Genomic DNA, 26,769 nt, shown 5'->3' with positions numbered 1-26,769 from the left:
AGACCACAGCCTTTTTTTTTTTTTGCGGTACGCGGGCCTCTCACTGTTGTGGCCTCTCCCGTTGCGGAGCACAGGCTCCGGACGCGCAGGCTCAGCGGCCATGGCTCATGGGCCCAGCCGCTCCGTGGCGTGTGGGATCTTTCCGGACCGGGGCACGAACCCGTGTCCCCTGCATCAGCAGGCGGACTCTCAACCACTGCGCCACCAGGGAAGCCCGACCACAGCCTTCTTAATGTGAAATCGTTTGAAAGGACACTTCTCTGACTTCTAGGAAGTACTTACAGCTATGATAGAGATGAGTTATCATGGTAGACTTTCTAAAAAATCAAAAACAGATTTCTGGGTCTCTTTCAGGGTCTGCTAGTGTTCCTTGCACACTCTGTCTCACTTACACAGGACGTTTTCCTGCACACAGAAAGTCAGTTGTATTTTACCACTTAACAAGATTTATATAGAAACAAAATAATGAATACTGCTTGCGTTATTAGTTGCAACTAGTCGCAACCCCAAATATGTTGTTAAGTCTTCCTGCAGTGGAGCCCATCTTCCCTTCATTGTTAATCAGTCTTTTTAAGCACGTGGTTGGCTTTATCACACTAGAGTTTCTAATTAACTCAGAAGTCTGTACAGTCCTGTTGTCAAATATGTCCTGTTTGGTTCAAAAAATTCAAATTTGCCAAATCTGGGTCATTTGATGAAATCAGGTGATTTTTCCTACTGTATAAAATCCCCTTATTAATGTTTTAGTAATGTCTCCAGATATGTATATTTAAACTAATTTAGGGAGAGAGAAAAATATTAGAAAATTGGATTGACAATGAAACTTGAAAGATTGAAATCTGAAGAAGGAAATAACTTCCTTTGCTACAAGCTGTAGACACTGTATGGACACTGTATGAAGAAAAATGATTTCTTATTCTCTATCTTCTCCATGAGAAGAAATATATTAGTTCTGTAGGAGGTGAAATGTAAGTAAAAATTCCTGGAGAATAACATCCTCTAGAATGTTTAAATACAGTGGAACTGGTCAACATGGAAATTTCCATAATGTCCTTTTTGACTTTTCAGAGGCGGCTATTCGAGGCACTGTGGAATACGGTGGTGACTGAGGCGGTCAAGTCACTCTGGGTTCTTGTTTTGGGCAGGGGCACCTTTCTCTGGGGCCAGTGCAAGTGGCAGCAGATGCCTCCTCTGCACAGAAACAATGCCCTTCATTCCTTTATGTTCCGAAAATAATATAAAGGTCTGCCTGGGAGGTTTCTGTTCTCTATATACCCTTTTACTCCTCCCCTATCAAATGTTTGGGTGGTATTTTATGCAGACTCATGTTTAAACATTTATTTTTTCTGACTTCAAGTTTTTAAGTTCGAATGTTTACAATCTCTTATCAAGGGAAACCAGGCTGCTTACTCTTGTCAGTGTCACACAGGGATGTGGGCAGCCTTTTGGGTACGAGTCATCCACAATAGCCAGAAAGATGGAGGCAAAAGACAAAACCATATCTGAAGAAGACATCCAGGTTCGAAACTAGATTTGCCAAATTGGTTGTCAGTGAGGAGTGGGATGGTGGAGGGGGCAAATGTGGGGAATTTTCTAGAGTTCTGTAACTAGAAGAAAAAGCATAAAGCAGAAATGAGATGACAGAGGTCAAGACATTGGTCGTAAGTAGGGATGGGTGTTGACTGCATGATGTATGTGTGTGTCATTTGGGTCATTTGGCACAGGGTTTAGTTTGGAATTAACATATACACACTACTGTATATAAAATAGGCAAACAAGGACCTACTGTATAGCACAGGGAACTATATTCAATATATTGTAATAACCTATAATGGAAAAGAATCTGAAAGAGAATATACATATATCTGAATCACTTTGCTGTACACCTGAAACTAACACAACATTGTAAATTAACTATACTTGAATAAAAAAAAGATTGAAAAAAATAAAATAAAAAAGGAAGGCACAGGATTTAAGGGCCTGAGTAAGGGATTTAAAGCATGTGTTAAATTTTTTTTAAATTTATGCTTATATATATATAATTATTTTTAATTTATTTGTTTTATTTATTTATTTTTGGCTGCATTGGATCTTTGTTGCGGTGCGCGGGCTTCTCATTGCAGGCTCGGTAGTTGTGGCGCAGGGGCTTGGTTGCTCTGCGGCATGTGGGATCTTCCCGGACTAGGGATGGAACCCGTGTCCCCTGCACTGGCAGGCGAGTTCTTAACCACTGTGCCACCAGGGAAGCCCTGTGTTAAATTTTATACTCACTGAGTAATTAAAGTTATTCATTCTTACCTAGAGATGAAGTCAGTGCCTTCTTTGTTTCTTACTTCTAAAAATTTGCCAGGCAGGATATGACTTCTCCTTTTCGAAAAGAAGGAATCCTCTCTTAAATATTCATTGCCACTTACCATAATAGAAGGAACAGACTGGAAATGAGAAAGAGAACAAGAAGAAAAGGGGAGATATAAATGACAAATATTTAATATATGTGCATTTATGAAATGTATTATAAAAATGTAAAATATGTATTATCACCCAGATAACTAAAGTGACTTAAATATCTTACATTTATATTGTTTGTGGGACTAACAAGACAGGAATTATGTCCCTACTTCTTTAATCTGGAGGAAGAACTTGAAAAAATCTAGGGCTTTTCAATATCTATAAAATTTTCAAATTTAAAAGTGATAAATATATAAAAAAGAGTTTCTTCCCCAATTGGGTTTTTTTTTTTTTAAGGGATTATTTTATTTTATTTTATTTTTTGGCCGTGCCACACGGCATGCAGGATCTTAGTTCCAGGGATCAAACCTGTGCCCCGTGCAGTGGAAGCACGGAGTCCTAACCACTGGACTGCCAGGGAATTCCCCCCAATTAGTTTTGACTTCAGTTCAACAGAACATGAATGGAATACTCACAATTTCATATGACACACCATCCTGGGTTTTGTTTTGTGCCCTGGTGCAAAAGAATAAGATGAAGTTGTAGAAAAATCTCAGCTCTTGCATCATGCAGTCATATTGTTTCTCCACAGACTTGTCAACATGAAAAAAGTCTATGTTATGGCTAACAGTTATGCTTGAACAATGTGTTAATACGGTCTTTCTCAGAATTGAGAAATACATGGAGCCTTTTTAATGGAAAAAAATTCCAATCCTTTGAATGTTGAAAAAATATTTTTATTGTAATGTTACTTGAAATGTACAAATATACAAGGATGTATACAACATGGGGAAAATAGCCAGTATTTTGTAATAACTGTAAATGGAGTGAATCCTTTAAAAATTATATAAAAATGTATAAATATAACACTAATTATATACTCTTAGCTATTAAACAAATATAAGACCAAAATAAATTTACAAATTAAGTAAAAACAATACGTTAAAACCAACAAAATCCAATTTAATATGATTAATTTAATGTGGTGGATGATGTTGTATTACTGAAATTAAATTACCTCTTGTAACAGGAACTCTGTTACCTGTACCTTCAGACCCCAGGTACACAGATCTTGGCTGAGGAATGCCCTACAATAATGCTATGACCCTCTTTACATCATCCTAAGGAAGAGTATGGTCTAGTAGATAACCATGTGGGATTTAGGGGCAATCAAACTTCAGTTTGAATACCTGCTCTGATTTCTTTTCCTGTAAGCGATGTAACCTTGGACAAGTTTATTTAATTTCTTAAGCCTCATTTTTCTCATCTGTGAAATGGGTGGGTGGGTGTAATACCCCCCTCCCAGGTATTGTTTTGAGGATTTAATGAGATCATTTAGGATGCCTGTCACATAGAAGGTATTCTATAACTATTAGTTCCTCTCTTTCCTTGATTAATCTAGTTTTTTTTTTAAAGTTCCTCACAAGTTTGGACTTCCAAAAAGAATTACAGCCTATCAGACTGTATGAAAAACCAACTAGCTAAGACAATTTTTGGAGTCACAAGAATAATAAAAACTCATCACCCTCCCCCTGCCCCCCACTTTTTTTTCTCCATGATTGCTTATGCTTTCTTCCTCCATTCATATGTCCTTCTAGACATTATCACATGTCCAAATCCAACTCAGAATTTAAGGTCCGGATCAAGTGCACTGCAGTCCAGAAAGCTTTTCTAAATTCTTGGCTAGAGTCATCACTCACTTCTTATAACGCCCAAAACACTTAATCTCTACCTCTCATGTGTTACTCAAATTTGAGTAAGACAGCTGAATATGACTTACACAATGGCAGAGCCTTGAGGATGGGCTTGGAGAACAGCTTTGTCATAACACAGCCCAGCCAAGGACTGCTGGGAAACAACTGCAGACGGACCCACCCCACCGGAGCAGTGACAGCTGCGCCCCTCAGCACTCTAGTTGGGTGGGCTGCATCAGAGCTGTGAAAGGGTCTTTTGTTCTGAGGGTTACTGGCCTCCCATTAGCCCTTTCAGCCAGTCACGCACAGCGAGCAGTCCTGTCAGCAGCCTCATTTCTTTAGAGGAAAGGAAGTGGTAAATCAGTGTGTGGTGAGGATCGTGGAACATCGGTTGGAAGAAGCGTTTCTGGAAGCTTCTCTGCTGGCAAGTAGACACTGCTCAGTGGCTGAACTGCTGCTGATTTGGACAGGAAGCTGAGTCAGCTTGTGGGTCAGCCTCTGAGGAGGAGGTTGTGAGGGAGATTCATGCACTAGGGTCCAGGGAGAGATGGAAGAGACCAGAAAATGAGGCCACTGCATAAAGTAGACTCAACCATAAATAGGGGAGGTGAGGTCAGCTGAGGAAGGAAAGCTGTCAGGCCAAAGGTGTGGTTTCTGCTGCCTATGGTGAGGACAACCAAACAGAGATAACCAAATGTACGTGCCAAAAAAGGTCCAAGGTGCACCACGTTTGGAATAGAATAGGCCTGTCCCCAGGCAGAAGCCCTGCCCTTGTCTTGGTTAATCTTAATATCTGAAAACACAGTAGTGACTGAGAACAAATATTTCTCTTTATAAGGGATATATGCAATAGTGTTAGTCAGCATTTCTCAAACTGACCCAATCATAAAAATCACCTGGTGAGGTTTCTAAAAAGATACAAATTTCCAGGCTCCATCTCAGATAGACCCGCGGAATCAGAATCATCAGGGAGAAGGCTGGTCTGGAATTCAGAATTTTTTTCTAGGCTTCTCAGGGGATTCTTAAAATCAGGCCAGTTTAGGATGCGCTTTTGTGCCTGGAAGGGCTCACAAATGGGAATCAGAAAGTCTGAGTTTGAATCCAGGCTTTACCGCTCACTCATTGAGAGGTCTTGTGTGAACAGCATAACTTCTGTGAACCTGTTTCCTCAAATGAAAAAAGGGCATCCCTTTCCTCCCTACGTCACTGGCTTGTGAGGCTCAAAGGCCTTCATGTGTATGATAGTACATAGTAAATTCAACCTGTTTTCCCCAAACTGTCTATAAAATACATTGCTCATGTATTACAAAAGTTTTCCATTGATTTGCAGCGTATTTTGGAAGAAGTATACATTTAGGTAAAATCAATTACAGGATGACAGTGGAGGCTTTAGTCTCCTCTGTCTGGCTTGCTCATCCCCCCATTCAGCATGCATTGGGTGAGCAAGTTATATTTCTTTGGAGACTGCTTGGGTTATCATTGCTGCTTTCATTGCCTTCTCGGGGGTTTGTGAAACATGACAGGTCAACCCCAGACTCCAAGGAGAATAGTTGTGTTTGTCTTCCTCTGAAGGTGGGATGGGAGCAGACTATGGGATGCAGAATGGAGTGAGACCACACGGTGGTCAGCTATGTTTCTTCCAGAAGCAAGGGAAGATAATGATCAGGAAATCTGAGCATATAGATATGTGTGTGAATATGCTACTCACACACACACATATATGTAAACATATACATACATATAAATATACACATAAATACATACAGGTATTAAAAATATAAAAAGTAAAATTGGGATTAAAAAACCACCTCATTTGTTTTTCAGTTCATACAGTCTTGATAGCTTTCCATCTTAATAAATACAGATGCATAACATGATTTTTTTTTTTTTTTCGGTACGCGGGCCTCTCACTGTTGTGGCCTCTCCCATTGCGGAGCACAGGCTCCGGACGCGCAGGCTCAGCGGCCATGGCTCACGGGCCCAGCCGCTCCGCGGCATGTGGGATCTTCCCGGACCGGGGCACGAACCCGTGTCCCCTGCATCGGCAGACGGACTCTCAACCACTGCGCCACCAGGGAAGCACCCCCATAACATGATTTTTAATGGTTGACTACTAACAAATTAATTGATGTGTCATAACTTACTTAACCAGTCCCTACTAGTGAATACCTGGAATGTTTTCCAAATATTTGCTAGCATAAATGTTGCCTCCTACATATGTCTTTGCCTAATTGTCCAAATATTTCCTTAGGAAAAATACCTAGAAATTGAATTGCTGGGTCACGATTATGCACATTTAAAAAAGACTTTTGATCTATTAGTTCAAGTGATTTTCCAGAAAACTTGTATCAATTTATATTCACACCAATACCTTCTATGTGCTAGCCCCTACCCTCAAGGAAACCACAGTCTAACTCTTTATTCTTTAGGATATTAACCATTTGTCTACCTTATGTATTTGGAAATATTTTCTGGTGTTTTATGCTCTTTTTTTTCTCTGATTGGACTGGGTAAATCCTTGAGGTTTGCTTAAATTTCATAGTGTACTTCGTGGTTTGAAAAGAGATTAAAAACTGTCCTCACTTTGATCAAACATAAGTAGGAGGCTAAGGTTATTGTTGCCACTTACAAATATGTTTATGTAATGTCAGATACTCAAATTCAATCTGGCTTTGTTGGCTGGACCATCGATTCATTTATTCATTTCATCAAACATTTATTGAGTGTCTTAAAAATTTCTAGGACCTTTCAGTCAAACGTGAACTCTAACTCTGAGGAAGCTGATGATCTAGTAGAGAAGACAGACAAATAAATCCATACTGATAGTGTGACATGCAGTGTGATACGTGCTATGATATTAGAATACACAGACTGCTCTGAGAACGCAGAGTAAGGAAATCTCTAATGAGGTGGGAAGGCACTTGGGCCATTTTGAAATTTTAGTAGGTATTTGGTGGATATAGGCATGGAAGGGCATTCTGTGCAAAAGGAACAGTATGATTGAAGGTGCAGAGACATGATATACATTGAAACATTTAGGAAATATGCAGTGTTTTTGTTTCTCTGGATTAAAGAGCATTGGAGAGCCTGCCGCTCTCCAATGCTCTTTAATCCAGAGAAAGTTAGAGGGAAGTTAGAGATGAAGTTGGGGCCAAGATAAAATGGGCCTTCTGAAGGCTAAGATAAGAATGATGAATTTTACTTAGAAAATTTTGGGAGAAAAGAGGAAGAGGAGTGGGATTGCAGAGGGAAGAGTGGAACTTTACTTGTAGTGTTTCTTCTTTTTTTCTTTCCTTAAGAGATAATTTTAGATTTAGAGTTGCAAAAATGAGTTCCCACATGCCCTTTAACCAACTTTTGCTTATGTTCACCTTACCTAACCATAAAACATTTATCTAAACTAAGAAATTAACCTTGGTTAATTAATAATACTATTGATTATAGAACAGAACTTTATACAGTTTCACCAGTTTTTCTACTAACGTTCCTTGTCCGCTCCAGAATCCAATCTGGGATCCCACATTGTCTTCAGTTCTTATATTGCCTTGGTCTGTGATAGTTCCTCAGTTTTCCTTGTCTCTCATTGTTACTGAACCAAGTTTGAGTCCGCGGCTCTCATGAGGTAAAGCCGCTCTACTGACACTGAGTTGTGGCGAAGCAAAGTGCAGCGCACCAAGCAAGGAGTCCAGGACAGCTAGTGCTTAAAGCACCTGAACTCCCCATGGGTCTCATTCAGCAAATCATTTTTAAAGGCAAGGTGAGGGAGGGGCATCCCAGGGTATGTGATCAGCTCATGCACCATTCTCTGATTGGTTGATGGTGAGGTAATAGGGTGGTGTCACAAGGGTGAATATTATCAATTCTTTAGGTGCCAGTAGGTATAGGGGCTACGTGCTCACGATCATCAAGTAGTTAATTTCTTACATTTGGTGGTGGTTTTAGCATCTGTAATACAACTCAGGAAATGTGCATCCGATACTGTAATCTAGGTACTTCAGAGAGAATTTGAAAGAATACTAGTCAGTTGTTTTGTAGCATGTTCCTCAGTTTGAATTTGTCTGTTTTCTCATGATTAGACTAAGGTTATACATTTTTGGGGAAGGATAACTCAGAAACGACGTGCCCTTCTCAGTTTGTCATATCATGGTGAACACTGATTTTTTATTGCTATCTGGAAATGTTAACCTTGATCACTTGGCTAAGGCAGTGCTTGCCAGGATTCTCCACCATAAACTTAATATTTTTTCCTTTTTAATTACTTAATATCTTCAGAATGTCAACTAAAAATCTGGAAGAACATCTTCTTGGTGATTTGGAGACATCTAAGAAATAATATCAATATTATAATTATAATAATAATTATATATTATTAGTATTTTTGAGAGACCTGCCTTCTGAGCTGGTAGTCTCTGTCTCATTAAAGCTCTAAGCCTTCTTGACAAACCAATCAGTAATAGTTCAGACATTACTGCTCAGTAAAGACTAACTTAGCCTCATCTCGCGACAGATATTGACATCCCCCCATGTGTATTTATTCTACCAGCTAAGTTGCCTAGATCCTTAAGCCCTACCCCCCTCTTCCTCTCTTTCTCAAATGTCTCATTCCCTTCAGCACACACATTTTCTCAAGTCTCTTCCACGTTAAAAAAATACGTATATATACATAAAACCCCTCAATATCTTCCTCTGACCCTGTGACTGTCTCCCTAACCACCACCCTTTCCACATACTTCCTTCACAGTAAGCTTCCAGAGTATGTCATTTACACTCTACATCTGCGTTCTGTAATTAGCCCAGCCCATGGCATTCTTCTTTTGCTCCATCAAACAATTAACATTACTCTTATTAAAGTCAACACAACCTTTCATTTGGCACTTTTCAGTAATTACCTTACTTTACTTCCTGCGGCATTTGACGTTGCTCACCATGGACTTGTTCCTGAAATGCTTCCATCTTTCTTGGCTACATTGGTAATACTCTTTCAGGGTTTTCTTTCTGTCTCTCTGGTTGTTCCTCCTTTATTTTTCTCTGTCATATTTTAAATCCGCCTGCGTCTGAATGATGTAAGACTCACGCTTCCAAAGACTAGAGGGAAAAACAGTAAATTTACAGGGAAGAACTTGCCAAACACTACTTAAGCCTTGAGGTTAATATCCCTAGTGATGTCACGTGGTATCAGGTACCCCTGGCATGCTGTGATGAGAAGGGTACTTTTCCTCTGTGGTATTCTTTCAAAAAACCCACAAACCAAGTCAAGAGGAGTTGACCAAGGTGGTGACGTAGGAGGCTCCTGAGCTCCCCTCCTCCCACGTGCACACCAAACGCACAGCCACATGTGGAGCATTTTCCCTTTGAAAAGGATCCAGAAACTGGCTGAAGGACTCCTACTCATCAGACGAATGAGGAAACATCCACATCAAAACAGGCAGGAAAGGCTGAGACACACTGTCACCATAAACCCCACCCCTGACACAGCACCATACAAGGGGGAGGGAAGCCCCAACTCTTAGCTTTTCCTTAAAGAGAAAAGGGTTTGAGCCCCACGTCTACCACCCCAACATTTGAGACTCCCAGGGAGGGTCAGGCTCCCAAAACATCTAGCTCTGAAAGCCAGTGGGACTTGTTTTCACAAGACTCACAAGACTATAGCAAAATAAGAAGCAATTCTTTTTTTTTTGTCTTTATCTGACATTTTTTAACACCTTTATTGGAGTATAATTGCTTTACAATGGTGTGTTAGTTTCTGCTGTATAACAAAGTGAATCAGCTATACGTGTACATATATCCCCATATCTCCTCCCTTTTGCGTCTCCCTCCCATTCTCCCTATCCCACCCCTCTAGTTGGACACAAAGCACCCAGCTCATCTCCCTGTGCTATGCGGCTGAGAAGCAATTCTTAAAGGGTGAGTGAACACTCACCAAGGCTATCACCCCAGCGTTCAGTGCAGAGGGAGAGGGCAAAATAGCCCTTCTGCCAGTCTTGCCCTCAAAGAGATTTATCTGCGTACTTTAAAAGCTGCTGCCTGAGGGCCAGCCGTCTAATTGAGCAGGCGCTAGAGGCTGGCTGTAATCCTCCCTAGAGCCCAGAGAAGCTGGAGGACACCTCTGCCACCTGCTCCTTCCTACCTGCGCCAAGTCACCAGTTTCTCCGTGGAAGGAACTTGTATGCATGTCTGTGCCCCAGCTTTTATGGCTGCTGCAGAAAGGACTGACTGGATCACCTACCTCTGATAGCCGAAGGGGCTTCCATTCCTAGGTTGGAAGTGAATGAAAGGAGGTAGATATAATTGCTAGGAAAGTAACTGGGATGATGTCTATGGTAAGACTAACTGGTAGGTGACAATAAGCTGTATGAGTGTGTTGGACAGGCTTCACAGGTGAGAGGTAAATGATGGGTTTTAGTTTATAAAACGTATTTTGCTTATATGATCAGTTCTTTAGTTACTCCCTGCAGTGACTCTATGAGATATTATTATACAATATTTTCATTTTCCACATGAGCAAGCTGAGGTAAAACAGCTTATGCAGGCTCACACCAAGGGCCAGAGTCTGCTCAGAATGTTGCTATTTCCAGCTGTGCTGATCACTGGAAAAAAAATTGGGGGGAGGTGTGTTAGTTCATTTTGCTAAAAAGGAAACTGCTTTGAGTACGTTTGGCTAAAGCAAGATGTGTGACAAAAAATGCTGCTTGTTCCAGGTCTTATTCTGTGCTTTGGTGATGCAGTGCTGAGTAGGCTTGATTGAGCTGCTCAAATTCCCTAAGCGTTCTAAGCGAGCGGCAGGGAGACGCAGAGATGTGGGTGTTCATTTTCATTGAGCCTCATGCTGTTTGATGGTGTATTTATTTTCCTCATCTTCCTTAGGATGTTCTGATTTTTTTTGTTTTTTTTTTGGTTAAGTCTCTCATAGTAACAACTCCTATTTAAGAAGAGCTCAACACATTTAAGAGGCAAATATGACAAGATCTTGGACTTTTTGTAATGCCTTTTGAAAATTTCAAATAGTCCAAATGACCAAGTTTCTTTATATGATTTAGATTAGAGCTATCAGCTTCTCCAGATAATACATTTTTTTCATAACAAGGTACTGTTTAGAGGATCAGAGCTTTTGGGCTTATTAAATACATTACACATCTTTATGATAAAAATTTTTACTTTTTATAATTTAGTTAATTCATATAGTAGAATTTAATAGTCTAAATTCTACAGGGTAAACCCATGCAAAATTTTCCCCTTTCCTGGATTTAGGAAACATTCTTTTGGATGACTTTTTTCCACTGCAAGTATTTTTGGTCTCTTGTGTATAACAGCTAAATGTACAGTAAATATCCCTGTTCCCAGGCCAATATGAGAGGCAAAACACGTAGAAAAAAAGCATACAAAACAGTATAGGGTACATGTCTGATGATAGGCACTGACAGCAAGAACTACTGAAATTTAGAGAAGAGAGAGCTTAGGATTCATTAAGAGCAGTTAGGAGAAATGTTGCAGGAAAAAAAAAAGAGAGACTTAAAGATTGAAGGGTCTTGGAAACAGCCTAATTGAAGATTATGTAAGTGCGTTGGAGGAAAGAATAACTAAACTCCATACTGATGGAAAATATGAGTATCTCATGAATTTATGATCCAAATCCCAGGAAGAGGCATTCTTGAAAAAATTATTCTTGTGAGAAGAGTGAGAGAAAAGGGAGCATAGATGGGGATGTGTATGCAGACTGCCTATGGGCAGCCCTTTCAGATCTCTGTGGTTCCTTCCCTAGTCGTACAGTGGATGAACGCTATACTTCGTGTCTGTCCTTCGTGATCACTTACCCAAGATCTTCAGGAATTTGTTCCTCAGGCCCAGCTGAGGAAAGCCTTTTTAGATTGTGTGAGATCAAGACAGCCAGCCAGACTACAGGAAAGATGTTCTTTTTGTTCTGCAGAGGTCCTTGCACTTACAACGATTTACACAGGTGTGGTATAAATTGTTCTCTGAACCAGTAAACTAAGAAAGCGTTACAGCAGGATGAATTCCTTATTTGTTTTCTGTTCATTGTTGAAGGGGTTATATTACTTTAGAAAAATGGAGTGATTTTTCAGAGGACATAAAATTATCTAAACTCACAGGGACCAAGAGGTATCTAATTTGTGGCCAAGCTCTGAGTGAAAGTTTATCTTTTACATGGTACAATGTAAGCGAAAATTGATTCTTTGGACAGTTATTGCTTGGAGTGTAACTTCTATTCCAATTATCCAGGAATTCTGACTCCCTTTTGAAAATAATAGCATCTTGATGTTTGATGTTATTTTATTTTGAAGAATTCAAAGGCTTTTATTTTTCACAGTTTTATTTTGATAAATATACATTATTAGAATATTCATATTTTATTTGATAACCCAATTAGAATTTTATAAAATATGCAGTTAAAATTTCTGAATGATTTAAGTAATGGTTTTGAAAGGTAAACTTGACTTCGTATCATTAAATGAGGTCAATAATTATGCTATTATACATTCACTTCAAATTAGTTGAGTCAGCCTGGATTTTATGATGTTAGACCAGTAAGATATCAGAAGTCCAAGGATATAAACAACAAAAAGATAATAATGACATATATATCATTAATAGTTGAGAAATTTTTTGAAGTTATTTCTCAGGTAAACTGCTTAAACTGTCATGAAGGTAAATTAAGTTAGATGCATCTAGTTTAGGCTCCAGATCTCAGAATATTTCATACATAATTTTACCAAACATTCCACTTAATTAACTATTTTTCTTAGCCAAAGAAAATCCATATAAAGTGAAATACATTAATGAAAGAATGATTTAAAAACACACAGTATTCAAATAAGTGTAAAATTAAAATTGATTTTAATTTTACACTTATTTAAGTTGATGTAGTTTTCCAAGATTTAAAAATGATTTTAGTGAAATTTTAATAGGTACCCAAGTGGAGAGAAGAAAACACTTCTGGATTCTGGGTTTTGAACTATCTGAAATTCAGCAGTAATGAAAATTATTTCAGGTTTAACTCAATCAAAGCTTGGCAAAGTTTTTGCCTGGATAAAATAGTTATTAATAAACATTAAATTGGAGAACAATTATTTAAACTACCCTTGAGTAAGCTATAGTTATTTTATTTAATAGAAAACTTTTTGTCTCCTTTCTTTATCTCTTGCTGAAAGAGTGCCAGAAACCATTTAGGAGTGTTCACTTGAAGTAAAATGAGAAATAAGCAAAAAGGGATAAGGAAACAGGGCAATAAGGAAAAATGTCTGATCTTCAGTGTGCAAATCTATTGGGAAAACAGTATTTTTCCTTTTGCCAAGCATTTATTGAAGTTTAAATAGCAGAATAAAAGTCTTTTCTTGGGAAGAAATGGCACTCATACCGTACGAAAATTGAAACGTTGAGGTATCATAATATACTTTCCTTTGTAGTGCATTTTTAAATTAAATTAAAAAAATTTTAAAAACTAAAAATTGTACATATTTAAGGTATACAAAATAATGTTTTGATATACATGCATCGTGAAACGATTACTGCAGTCAAGCTAATCAATCCATCTCCTCACATGGTTATCTTTTTTGTGTGTGGTGAAAGCACCTGAGTTCTTTCTACTCTCTTAGTGAGTTTCCAGGTAAACTACAGTATTATTATTAACTATAGTCACCAAGCTGTACATTAGATTTCTAGAATTCACTCATCCTACATAACTGTAATTTTGTACCCTTTGACAAACATCTCTCCATTTCTCCCACCTCCCTGCTCCGACGTTTTTAGATTCTGCATGTAAGTGAGATCATGCAGTATTTTTCTTTCTGTGTCTTGCTAACTTCACTTAGCAGGATATACTCAAGGTTCATCCATGTTTTTACAAATGGCAGGACTTCCATCTTTACTGTAGCTGAATAATATTCCATTGTATGTATATAACACATTTTCTTTATCCGTTCATCCACTGATGGACACCTAGTTTGTTTCTATATCTTGACTATTGTGCATGACACTGCAGTGAACATGGGAGTGCATATATTTCCTCGAGTAACTGATTTCCTTTGTAGTGTTTATTACAAATGTTATTAAACATTTATTTGTATGTGTTTTTTGCTAAGCTCTAGGCTCCCTGAGAGAAAAGACTGAATCTCTGGTCCCCTACTTACTTTCAAAGACTCAGCATAGTGGCTGACACCTACTAAGACACAGGAAATAGTTATTGCATGAATGAATGTTACAAATAAAATGAAAAACTGAACCCACAAGGGAAGTTAAAAGAGGAAGTTTGATAATTTTAGTCATTAAGAAGAGACTAATCCAAGATTTTATGGAGATAAACGAAGACCACTGTGTGAGAATAAACAGAGGCTCTTCATTCAGAACTCACTATATAGCAAGGGTGTCAGCCACCATCACTTGTGTTTGGTAGAGACTCAGAGGATGTAGGGGAGTGGGAAAGCTTTATAGTGGGAAAAAAAGGAAGGCTTCAGGTGAACCTGAAGGCTGTTGGCATGCTGAAGCTACAGGTAGGAAAACTAGAATCAGGTCACCTTATATGGTTGGTTTGGGGAGCATATTTGGCCTTCGCTGAATGATCCTGAGTTGGGAGAGGGAGCAAAAATTAGGAAAGCTGTCAGTCATTGGCCAAGTCCTGCCCATTCCAGGCTGATTGTGGTTTGCCTTTCCTGGCTAGTTGTTGCTGGAAGTTGTGGGTCAGAGTTCTACTGAGATGTAAAGTTTGACACGTTCCATTTGTATATTCAATCTTTCAATTTAGTGTTTCTCAAATATGTGACAGGTTGAGAGCCTCATTTGATAGTTTCCTTCTCTCTGGTAAAAGATGGTGGGTGCTTAGTAACTATTTGTGGGATGGTGAGAAATGGGAAGAGAAGAAGGCTGAAGTTCTTTCTCTGCTGCATCCCAAGACTGTACTATGCAGTGCAATAGTCACTAGACACACATAACTGGTGAGCACCTGAAATGTAGCTAGTTTGAATTGAGATGTGTTTTAAATGTTAAATATACAAATGTCCAAATCTTCATATGAATGAAAGAATGCAAACTATCTCATTAACAATTTTTTTTCCTACTTTTATTTTTATTTGCATTTTTTTTTGGGGGGGTGGCATTTGTTCCCGGGCCATAAGTTTTTGTTTCTTCAGTTTCTTCTGGGGTATCTTTTTCTTCTGTGCAACCTCCTTTTCTGATTTAAGATCAATCTATTCTTTTTCAGTAAGGATCATCTCAGTGTGGCAGGGAGAGCTCATGAATGGGTTGATCTGACCATGAGCTCTGTAAGTCCTGTGCCGTATCTCGGGGGCTTTGTTCACCTGGATGTGCTCAATATCCAGAGAATCTACATCTAAACCCTTAAGTTCAGCATTACTCTCTGCATTTCCGAGCATGTGCAATAAAAATTCAGCAATCTTTTTGGGCCACCGACTCTTGAGGCCAGCCCCACTGTTTGGCCTGGGCACACCTACCAACTCCACCATTGTAACGACTGAATGGCACACATCGCTTCTGTAAAGTGACATCCTTCAGATACTCGGTGGCATTTAGGATATGCATACCGTTAATGGCCTGGGAAGTTTCACGAGTGTTCTTAAAGTGAACACGAAGGTTTGAACCTCTTGATTTGCATGTTTGTGGGGTTTTCTGGGTCAAGTGAATGGTGAACCATTTTTAGAGGTCACCTCAGGCCGCTTACTGGAAAAAGCTCATTAACAATTTAAAAAATATGTATGAGATATTCAAATGATAATATTTGGATATAATTAGGTCAAATAAATATGTTGTTTAAATTAATTTCACTGTTTTTAAAAAATGTTTTTAAAAATGTGGTTACTAAAAAATCTAAGATTATGTATGTGGCTTGGATTACATCTCTACTGAACAATGCTGACCCAGAGTGACACTTTTTATGCATAAATTTTCTCTTCAATAAAATAAAGGAAATAATTTCTATAGCATGTCCCTTTTACATTGCCTCAATATAAAGGTATTTGAAAAGGCTGGAAACAAATTTGCATTCATTTATTCATTCATCAAGATATGTGATGTATTTACTATGTCCCAGACATAAAACTAGACATTCCTGAATAACTCCCAGTCCTTGCCTTTGGCAACTTGTGGACAGAGAGACTTAAAGGGTGATTTGTTTGGTAGGCATACAAAACTACTTAAACCCGAGAAAACTTCATGGGAAATGCTCTTGCAGCCTAATTCTCACAATGGTGTATCAATAATGTAATAATTTACGTCTCTAAAAAAAGTAAAACCAGGGCTTCCCTGGTGGCGCAGTGGTTGAGAGTCTGCCTGCCGATGCAGGGGACACGGGTTCGTGCCCCGGTCCCAGAGGATCCCACGTGCCGCGGAGCGGCTGGGACCGTGAGCCATGGCCGCTGAGCCTGTGCGTCCGGAGCCTGTGCTCTGCAACGGGAGAGGCCACAGCAGTGAGAGGCCCACGTACCGAAAAAAAAAAAAAAAAAAAAAGTAAAACCAGCACAAAAAACATCTGAAAATTCACCTTAGGAAGATCTTTGTTTAACATGTTTTCATGAACTAAGAGGCGTTTCAGTTCTGATTTTTTTTCCCCGCTTACAAGCTGTGTGACCTTGATAAGCCCCTGAACCCTATGGGAATCATAATCTTTCCCCCATAAACTGGATTTACCTCATTAGATTGCTCTGAGGATCAAACAAGATAATATGTGTGAAAAACTAATATAAATATGAAGGATAATTATAATTATTAGAAACAATTATGACCATTAAGTTAAAATGAAGGTACTGAGAAAAGAGCAGTTTGGGGACCCACAAAATAAATTTTGGCTTATATAGATTCTTCTTTTTTTTGGCTGTGTTGGGTCTTTGTTGCTGCATGGACTTTCTCTCATTGCCGCAAGTGGGGGCTACTCTTGGTTGCGGTGCGCGGGCTTCTCATTGCGGTGGCTTCTCTTGTTGCGGAGCACAGGCTCTAGGCACACGAGCCTCAGTAGTTGCAGCACGCGGGCTCAGTAGTTGCGGCTCATGAGCTCTAGGGCGCGGGGGCTTCGGTAGTTGTGGCTCACAGGCTTAGTTGCTCCACAGCATGTGGGATCTTCCCGGACCAGGGATCGAACCTGTGTCCCCTGCACTGGCAGGTGGATTCTTAACCACTGCGCCACCAGGGAAGTCCATATAGAGACTACAAGAAGCCAAATAAAGAAGCATAAAGATGCAAAGTATAATACATGATATTAAGATCTAACCCTTCATATGCTTCTAAATCATTAGAAAAAAATTGCCTTCAAGAATGAAATGAATTCCTTTGCTGTGCAGAAGCTTTTAAGTTTCATTAGGTCCCATTTGTTAATTTTTATTTCCATTTCTCTAGGAGGTGGGTCAAAAAGGATCTTGCTGTGATTTTTGTCATAGAGTGTTCTGCTTATGTTTTTCTCTAAAGACTTTTATAGTGTCTGGCGTTACATTTAGGTCTTTAATCCATTTTGAGTTTATTTTTGTGTATGGTGTTAGGGAGTGTTCTAATTTCCTTCTTTTACATGTAGCTGTCCAGTTTTCCCAGCACCACTTATTGAAGAGACTGTCTTTTCTCCATTGTATATCCTTGCCTCCTTTATCAAAAATAAGGTGACCATATGTGCATGGGTTTATCTCTGGGCTTTCTATCCTGTTCCATTGATATCTATATTTCTGTTTTTGTGCCAGTACCATACTGTCTTGATTACTGTAACTTTGTACAAGATGAAAAGACAGCCCTCAGAATGGGAGAAAATATTTGCAAATGAAGCAACCGACAAAGGATTAATCTCCAGAATTTACAAGCAGCTCATGCGGCTCAATATCAAAAAAACAAACAACCCAATCCAAAAATGGGCAGAAGACCTAAATAGACATTTCTCCATGGAAGATATACAGATTGCCAACATGAAAGGATGCTCAACATCACTAATCATTAGAGAAATGCAAATCAAAACTACAATGAGGTATCACCTCACACCAGTCAGAATGGCCATCATCAAAAAATCTACAAACAATAAATGCTGGAGAGGGTGTGGAGAAAAGGGAACCCTCTTGCACTGTTGGTGGGAATGTAAATTGATACCGCTACTATGGAGAACAGTATGGAGGTTCCTTAAAAAACTAAAAATAGAACTACCATATGACCTGGCAATCCCACTACTGGGCATATATCCTGAGAAAACCATAAGTCAAAGAGAGTCATGTACCACAATGTTCATTGCAGCACTATTTACAATAGTTGAGACATGGAAGCAACCTAAGTGTCCATCAACAGATGAATGGATAAAGAAGATGTGGCACATATATACAATGGAATATTATTCAGCCATAAAAAGAAACGAAACTGAGTTATTTGTAGTGAGGTGGATGGACCCAGAGTCTGTCATACAGAGTGAACTAAGTCAGAAAAAGAAAAACAAATACCATATGCTAACACATATATATGGAATCAAAAAAAAAAAAAAGGTTCTGAAGAACCTAGGGGCAGGTCAGGAATAAAGATGCAGATGTAGAGAATGGACTTGAGGACACGGGGAGGGGGAAGTGTAAGTTGAGATGAACTGAGAGAGTGGCATTGACATATATACACTACCAAATGTAAAATAGATAGCTAGTGGGAAGCAGCCACATAGCACAGGGAGATCAGCTCGGTGCTTTGTGACCACCTAGAAGGGTGGGATAGGGAGGGTGGAAGGGAGATGCAAGAGGGAGGTGATATGGGGATATATGTATATGTATAGCTGATTCACTTTGTTATAAAGCAGAAACTAACACACCATTGTAAAGCAATTATACTCCAATAAAGATGTTAAAAAAGGAAAGAGAAAGACTCCGTGCTTCCACTGCAGGGGGTGTGGGTTCGATCCCTGGTAGAGGAACTAATATCTTGCATGCCATGTGGCCAAAAAATATATATATATAAAGAACAAAAAGTATAAACTGTGAAAAATCCAAACATTAAAAATGTGTTTCTTGCAAATAAAAATAAAATAAAATGTTTCTTGCAAATAAAATAAAAATAAAATAAAATGTTTAAAAAAAAAGAATGAAATGAACAGAAAGCTCTTGGAGGAAACTGCTTGGGGGCTATATTTTTGATTAAAAGTTTGGCCTAAGGCCTTATTCTTTGTAGCAATCTAAAAGAAAAAATAAAAGGTAGTGCTTCTTGTTAACTCTTGTGGCCTTTTGATAAATTTTAGTTCTGTCTCTTCACCTAGCCCTATAAAGATAATAACATCCTTGGCTATATCACTGGATTACAAAAGGAGAAATGTAAATGACTAGTCTAGGGCTGCATAAAGGGAATAGCTTCCTTCTAGATCTCCACAGTCCAATATGGTAGCCATGTGTGGCTGTTGGACACTTGATATGCAGTAAGTGTAAAATACAGGTTTTGAAGATTTAGTATGAAAAAGAAGAGTGAAAAATATTTCATTATTAATTTTTTATATTGTCTACATGTTGGAATAATGTTTTTGTATATATTGAGTTAGGCAAAATCTCTTATTAAAATTAATTTCACTTTTATTTCTATTGTGCCTTCTGGAAAATTTTAAATTACACACGTGCCTCACATTTGTGGCTTACATTATATTTCTATTGGATAGTACTCCCCAAGACCCTTCCTAGTGCATTTTAAGTTTATTTATTTATTTATTTATTTATATTTTTGGCTGCATTGGGTCTTCATTGCTGCGTGCGGGCTTTCTCCAGTTGTGGTGAACAGGGGCTACTGTTCACCGCAGTGCGCGGCCTTCTTATTGTGGTGGCTTCTCTTGTTGCGAAGCACAGGCTCTAGGCACACAGGCTTCAGTAGTTGTGGCACACAGGCTCAGTAGTTGTGGCTCGTGGGCTCTGGAGTGCAGACTCAGTAGTTGTGGCGCATCAGCTCAGCAGCTCCGCAGCATGTGGGATCTTCCCGGCCCAGGGCTCAAACCCATGTGCCCTGCATTGGCAGGCAGATTCTTAACCACTGTGCCACCAGGGAAGCCCCCTAGTGCATTTTAAAAGCTCAAGTTCTGGGACTTCCCTGGTGGTCCAATGGCTAAGACTCCGCATTCGTTGGGCCTGGGTTTGATCCCTGGTCAGGGAACTAGATCCCACATGCCGCAACTAAAGATCCCCTGTGCCGCAACTAAGACCTGGCACAGCCTAAACAAACAAACAAACAAATAAATAAAAATTTTTTTTTTAAAAAAAGCTCAAGTTCTTGTCTGGATGGATTTTGGAATACTTCTCCTCTCTCCACATCCATCCTTTCCTGTCCTTCCTTCTAGCAGGCATGAACTAAGCTGCCAAAGCAGAGATCTAGGTTAATTACCTGAAAAATAAGACCCCCAAAATGTTCTTTCCTCTTGTTCTTGATGGTTTTCTTCACTCTTTTTTTTCCTAGTTGAAGAGGAGAAAAACTTTGGTTGGAAATGACTCAGGCAGAGTTCCTGTAAAAATTCCTTCCATTAACAAAGAGTTGGAAACCATAAAATGATTTCTCTTTGCCAGTCAGTGGCTTTCAGTTTAGTCTGACGTCATCTGTCTCTGCTCATATATGCAACGAATACAATTCGTTAGTACTTTTCCTGGACTAATTTTCTCTCCCACTAGACATTCCACTGAAGTACCTCATCTGACCACAGATCTGCACCAAAAAGGGAGTCTCATGACAGAAACAAACACTTTTTATTCTCCCACTCCTTTACTGGGAAAAAGCAATAGAAGTAGAAGAAGAGCAGAGATTTATGGTATCATGTTTAAAAGTCAATAGAAGGAAGAGAGATATTCAAGATTATTTAGAATTCCTGCAAGTGAAATTCTCAATTTACAGGGTTTTGTGCACACAATGTGCCAGGAATGGTGGTGGGCACTGGTAATACAGACAAAAATTCCTTCCCTCATTCAGCTTATAGTCTAAGGTGAGGAGACAGGCAATAAACAAAGTGTTAAAGTATAATTTTCAAGAGGATCTTGTAATGACTTTCTTGCAACTATAAAATGGACACGTGTCAAAGATTATATTCACCTCATTAATAAGGGAACGAGTAAGATATTAAAACAACTTTAAAGATCATTTGAGAAGTTAGGTATTTATAGTCAATGTTAGGACAAGTTTGCTGGATTAGATACAAAACTGGTTAATGACCAATGGGGACATAAACCATAAACTTTGGTTTCATCTGTCCCACTAGACCAGAAGTTACTTGCATCTTTACCAGTCAAAAATCTACAAGTTAGCCTCTGCTAACAAATTTTACCTATTTAAAAGTTTTGGATAATTTTCTGATAGAAGTAACTAAGTAAAATATATAGTATTTTGGATGGTGGTAATTGCTTTAGAGAAAAATAAAGGAGATAAACAGATGAGGGGGCTAGTATGTGTTTGTGTGCTCAATTTTAAATCAGGAGATTAGAGAAGTCCTCTCTGAGAAACTGACCTTTGAATAAAGATCTGAAGGAAGTGAGAAAGTGGTAATTATATCTGGTGGAAAAGGATAACAAGGTAGATGGAATAGTGAGTGCAACATTCCTAAGATGGAAATGTGATTGGCAGTGGTCTCTGAGCATCTAGGAGGCCAATGTGGATGGAGTGCCTTGACTGTCTGGGACAGATATAGGAGCTGATGTCAGAGAATTTATGGTAGGGGGTGGGCCAGATCCCACAGAGCCTTGTAAACCATTGTAGTGACTTTGAGTTCCTCTTTGAGGGAGATGGGGAAACGATCAGGGCCTTTGAGCAGAGGAGTGATATGATATGACTTCCATATTAATAAAGTCTCTCTGGCTGCTATATTGAGAACAGACTGAGGGAAGCTAAGATTGAAAGCAGGACAGCCAGTGAGAAATGATGGTGTCTTGAACCATGTTGGTGGTGTACGGCTGTGAGAAGTGAGATTGCATTTTAGATATGTTTGGAAGGAAGAACCAACAGTATTTGCTAGTGGATCACATATGGGGTGTGATTGAAATTGAGGAGTCGATGATACCAGGGTTTTTGGCCTGAGCACCTGGAAGGCTAGGGCTACCATTAGTTGTCATGTGAAGCAATGTCCTGAGCTGAGAGCCATGTTAAGATTCTGAAATAATAACTAACCAGTGATTTTTTTGCTTATTCTATCTGAGAAATACAAAATGTAGGTTCACGAATTTTGTTAAGCCAAAGTCTTCAAGGGAATTAGTTTTTGCTTGTTCTTCATTTTTTTGTGTTTTGTTTTGTTTTGCTTAGTCATCTTTCAAAAGCCAAAATGAACAGAGGTCTAATATCAAAGAGATGATGTCCCCTTAGGCTCGGAGAACAAGGGGAAGAGGATGGGAAGGAAGAATTCAAATTCTGGTTACTCATGTACATTACCACATAAGTAACTTGTATTAAAAAACACTATATACTCATTATAATTCGGGAAGTAATGCAGAGTGGGATTTCTTAAAAAAAAAAAAATTAAGGACCATCTTCCACACTTCCACCCTATTGGGTAAACTGTTAACCATCTGTTGTGTATTCTACACCTTTCTCCATGCTTATATAAACGCTTTTGTAAATTTTCAAACATATACGCATTAAAAATGGAATAATATTCTAGATTTTAAGCAGAATAACATTCTTTTAGTTTTTACTTAATATATCATGGACATCTTTCCCAGGCCATATGCAAAGCTAGATAGAGTCAGTACACGCCTATGGCCAGTGGAGAGCTGGAGCCATCTCCTGCTAGCTCACGAGACCCGTCGGCATGTCTTCCCAGCTCTGCACTCAGCAACATCACACTGGCAAATTGAAACTGACCATGGTGGGAATATTTACACTCTTTAAATTGTCAGACGCTGCAAATCAGGCCCCCTCTTCCGAGAGCCAGTTGTTAAACACATACTATCATACCTGACCAAGATGGCCTCAGTATTCCCCTCAGCTGACTAAATTTTAGACAAACTTCCTGCCTATTGGTCCCTGACCTCCCCTTTTTTAGAGATTTCCTTTAGAGAACTTTCAATTTTAAATATTTTCTCTGTCCCTTTGAGATGTTCTCCCAGCCTCTTGCCAGCTGCACAACCCAGGACTGTCTTTCGCAAGGACCTGGGATCCATACATCCATACCTTTAAATGTAACCATCAAGGAAGACAGTGCCTACTACCTACCAGTCTCTGTGGGAGGGCAGGAGCCTAACTTCACTTACCGCCAATTAGCAAACACAGATGACCTAATCACACTGACCAGTCTCCCCCCCATTTTAGAGGAACCTCAGTCCTATATCCCACCTTGGGCCTTCACTTTGATCCCTCTGAGGCCATTAAAACCCAAGATGATGTCTTCACTGAAGCTGTGACTTTAGTGCGTGTTTTTAACACTGGTCTTGAGACTCCTTCCTTCACCACTCCCATGTTATATATATCATTTTCGATGTTTTGCAGTGGGAAGGATTTTCTGAGTTATATGGTCAGCCATGTGGGTACAAATGGGTGCCGTCTCTCTTGCGTAGGCCTAAAATTTCTTCCAGTAATTTCCTTCTTTGTATTTAGTTTTGCAACTGAGCTGATCTATTTTAGCATATGATATATGGTAAGAATTTCATTTATTTTTCCAAGCAGTTATCTATTGAAATAAAACCATTTGTGATTACCTGTTTGTCACATACTAAATTATGTACACTTAGGTCTATTCCTGGACTTCATTCTTTTCTATTAAATATATCTCTGTGTTTGGGAGCAAGTAACACACTTAAAATATTTTCTAAATTGTGGCTTCATAATACTTTTATTAACTATTAAAAAAATTTTTGAAACTTTAATGCTCTTCTAATTCATTTATTCCTCCAGATACATTTATGTTCTGAAATGTGTATTATATCATAAATTAATTTGAAATATTGATATCTTCTTAATAGGTACTCCAGAATTATGTTAAAACTCTATTCAAGCATATAGAACATTTAAGCTAAGTGATTATTTTAGAGATACACATTTTAGGTAGCTTAACCCTGAATAATCAGGGTGGTAGAGAAATTTTACAAGGATGGGTTTTCTACATCTTCTAGTGAAGTGTTGCTGTTTATTTATTTAGTATAAAGATTAGAGAGGAAAAGAGGAGGGAAGGAGATGGCAGGGAAGGAAGTAGTTAGGTAAATCAACATTGGTTGATGGCTTCTAACTCCTACTTTCAGTTTCTAATTTTAGTCCCATTAAATTCTTATAAAAGCAGCTTTTAAGTAATACATGTGACTGATGCTAACATTACAGTCTCTTCTCTTCCCTCTCTTTGTCTTGGTGGGGGAGGAGGACTGTGGAAGAGTCTGAGCAGTCATCAATCTGGGTAGCTGACCCTGGAATTATCATGATTTCACTCAGTACTGCTAGGGTTTTAGTATCCAGTGTGATGAGCTGGTGATAGTTCTTTAGTAGTACCCCAATGACAGGGGTCTTCATAAGAGAATAGGCTTTTGGTCAAATGATTCAATTATAAGTTTGATATTGATAACTTATGGGGGCCTTCTAGTAGTTAATATGATCTAAGTTAATTTTTGGAAAATGATTGTGTGCATGACTCTGATTTTTAACTCATGAATGAGGTTTGTAGGGCCCCTCTATTGCAGCTTATGATCCATCCCAAACTATCCAGGAGCTTTCTGAAGTACCAAATACTCACCCTTTTGTTGTTTTACTCTCAGACAATAACCATGAGGCTGCACTCCACCACTCCATCCCAGAAGTTCAGCTTACCAGCTAAACATGTCTGTTGTTACCTTGAAGATTATTCTATGGTCCTCCGCTGTGTTTGAAGTTCAGGGGAATATATATTGCTCTGTTAATTGTATAATATAAAAGAGAGGAAAGGTGTTCTAAACTTCATCCTCCACTGGCCCTGCCATAGTTACTCTTACTTCTTTGTATGAAGGTAGCAAGACCCTTAAAACAAAGATTTTGAGGAGAAAGAGAACATCATCTTACTGTATTAGAGAATGAGGAAAAATGGAAGAATCAACTTGAATATCCTGTTTTGTCCTCTGAGATCCTATCAGTTCTTTAGAACCCCTCTCTAGTCCTCTCCCCACCCCTCTGGTGTTTTCCTTGGCTACCCCACTCCCAGTGTGTCTGCTCTCCTCTGACTCTCACAGCATTTAGTTTGAGGGATTCATCAGGCATAGGGACTCAGTAAGTCCTCATTATTCCTGGTCTCTATATTTGCAAACTTACTTGCTCACCAACATCAGTACTTGAGGAATTTTTACAGTCATTTGTGGATATGAGCAGAATGGAAAAAATTTGAAAAAATTGAGTCTCTCATCATGCATATTTGTAACTGAGATTGAACAAAGAGACACTTCACCTTCCTGTTTCATCTCTCCTATTGTTGTGTGCTTTTCATAGTCTATTTAGCTCCGTGCTCTTTTTTGCACTTTTGTGCTTTTTGTTGGTAATTACATAGTTTAAAATAACCTCCAAGTGTAGTGCTAAAGTGCTATTTAGTATTCTTAAGCTCAAGAAGGCTGTGATGTGTTTTATGCAGAAAATACATGTGTTAGAGAAGCTTTGTTTAAGCATGAGTGCCATTGGAAACAAGTCCAGTGTTAATGAATCAACAATATATATTATGTAAGATATCTCTAAACAGAAACACACATAAAACAAGGTGATATACTGATCAGTTGATGAAAGTGTTGTGATCAGAGGCTTGCAGAAACCTAACCCTTTATTTCTTCTAGGAGCAGTGGTTCGGTATTTTCTTTCTTTTTTTTTTTTAACATCTTTATTGGAGTATAATTGCTTTACAATGGTGTGTTAGTTTCTGCTTTATAACAAAGTGAATCAGTTATACATATACACATATCCCTGTATCTCTTCCCTCTTGCATCGCTCTCCCTCCCACCCTCCCTATCCCACCCCTCTAGGTGGTCACAAAGCACCAAGCTGATCTCCCTGTGCTATGCGGCTGCCTCCCACTAGCTATCTATTTTACATTTGGTAGTGTATATATGTCCATGCCACTCTCTCACTTTGTCCCAGCTTACCCTTCCCCCTCCCCATATCCTCAAGTCCATTCTCTAGTAATCTGTGTCTTTATTCCCGTCTTGTCCCTACGTTCTTCATGACCATTTTTTTTTTCTTAGATTCCATATATATGTGTTAGCATACGGCATTTGTTTTTCTCTTTCTGACTTACTTTGCTCTGTATGACAGATTCTAGGTCCATCCACCTTACTACAAATAACTCAATTTCGTTTCTTTTTATGGCTAATATTCCATTGTATATATGGGCCACATCTTCTTTATCCATTCATCTGTTGATGGACATTTAGGTTGCTTCCATGTCCTGGCTATTGTAAATAGAGCCGCAGTGAACATTGTGGTACATGACTCTTTTTGAATTATGGTTTTCTCAGGGTATATGCCCAGTAGTGGGATTGCTGGGTTGTATGGTAGTTCTATTTTTATTTTTTAAGGAACCTCCATACTGTTCTCCATAGTGGCTATACCAATTTACATTCCCACCAACAGTGTAAGAGGGTTCCCTTTTCTCCACACCTTCTCCAGCATTTACTGTTTGTAGAATTTTTGATGATGGCCATTCCGAACAGTGTGAGATGATATCTCATTGTAGTTTTGATTTGCATTTCTCTAAAATTACTGATGTTGAGCATTC

General features: G+C 38.9%; 1 protein-coding gene and 1 pseudogene across 2 annotated transcripts in view; one reads left to right on the top strand and one right to left on the bottom strand.

Moving 5' to 3' along the window:
• Positions 1–26,769, top strand: part of LOC307197095 (uncharacterized protein) — a 135,124-nt gene that overhangs the window by 32,310 nt on the left and 76,045 nt on the right. The window lies entirely within an intron of this gene.
• Positions 14,836–15,804, bottom strand: LOC307196792 (large ribosomal subunit protein uL22-like; annotated as a pseudogene). Its single transcript has one exon. The product of its transcript is annotated as a large ribosomal subunit protein uL22-like (transcript).

The sequence above is a fragment of the Stenella coeruleoalba genome (genome assembly GCF_951394435.1).
Source record: "Stenella coeruleoalba genome assembly, chromosome: 14".
In the NCBI taxonomy this organism is placed as follows: domain Eukaryota; kingdom Metazoa; phylum Chordata; class Mammalia; order Artiodactyla; family Delphinidae; genus Stenella; species Stenella coeruleoalba.
This window is presented reverse-complemented; position numbering and strand designations above follow the sequence as displayed.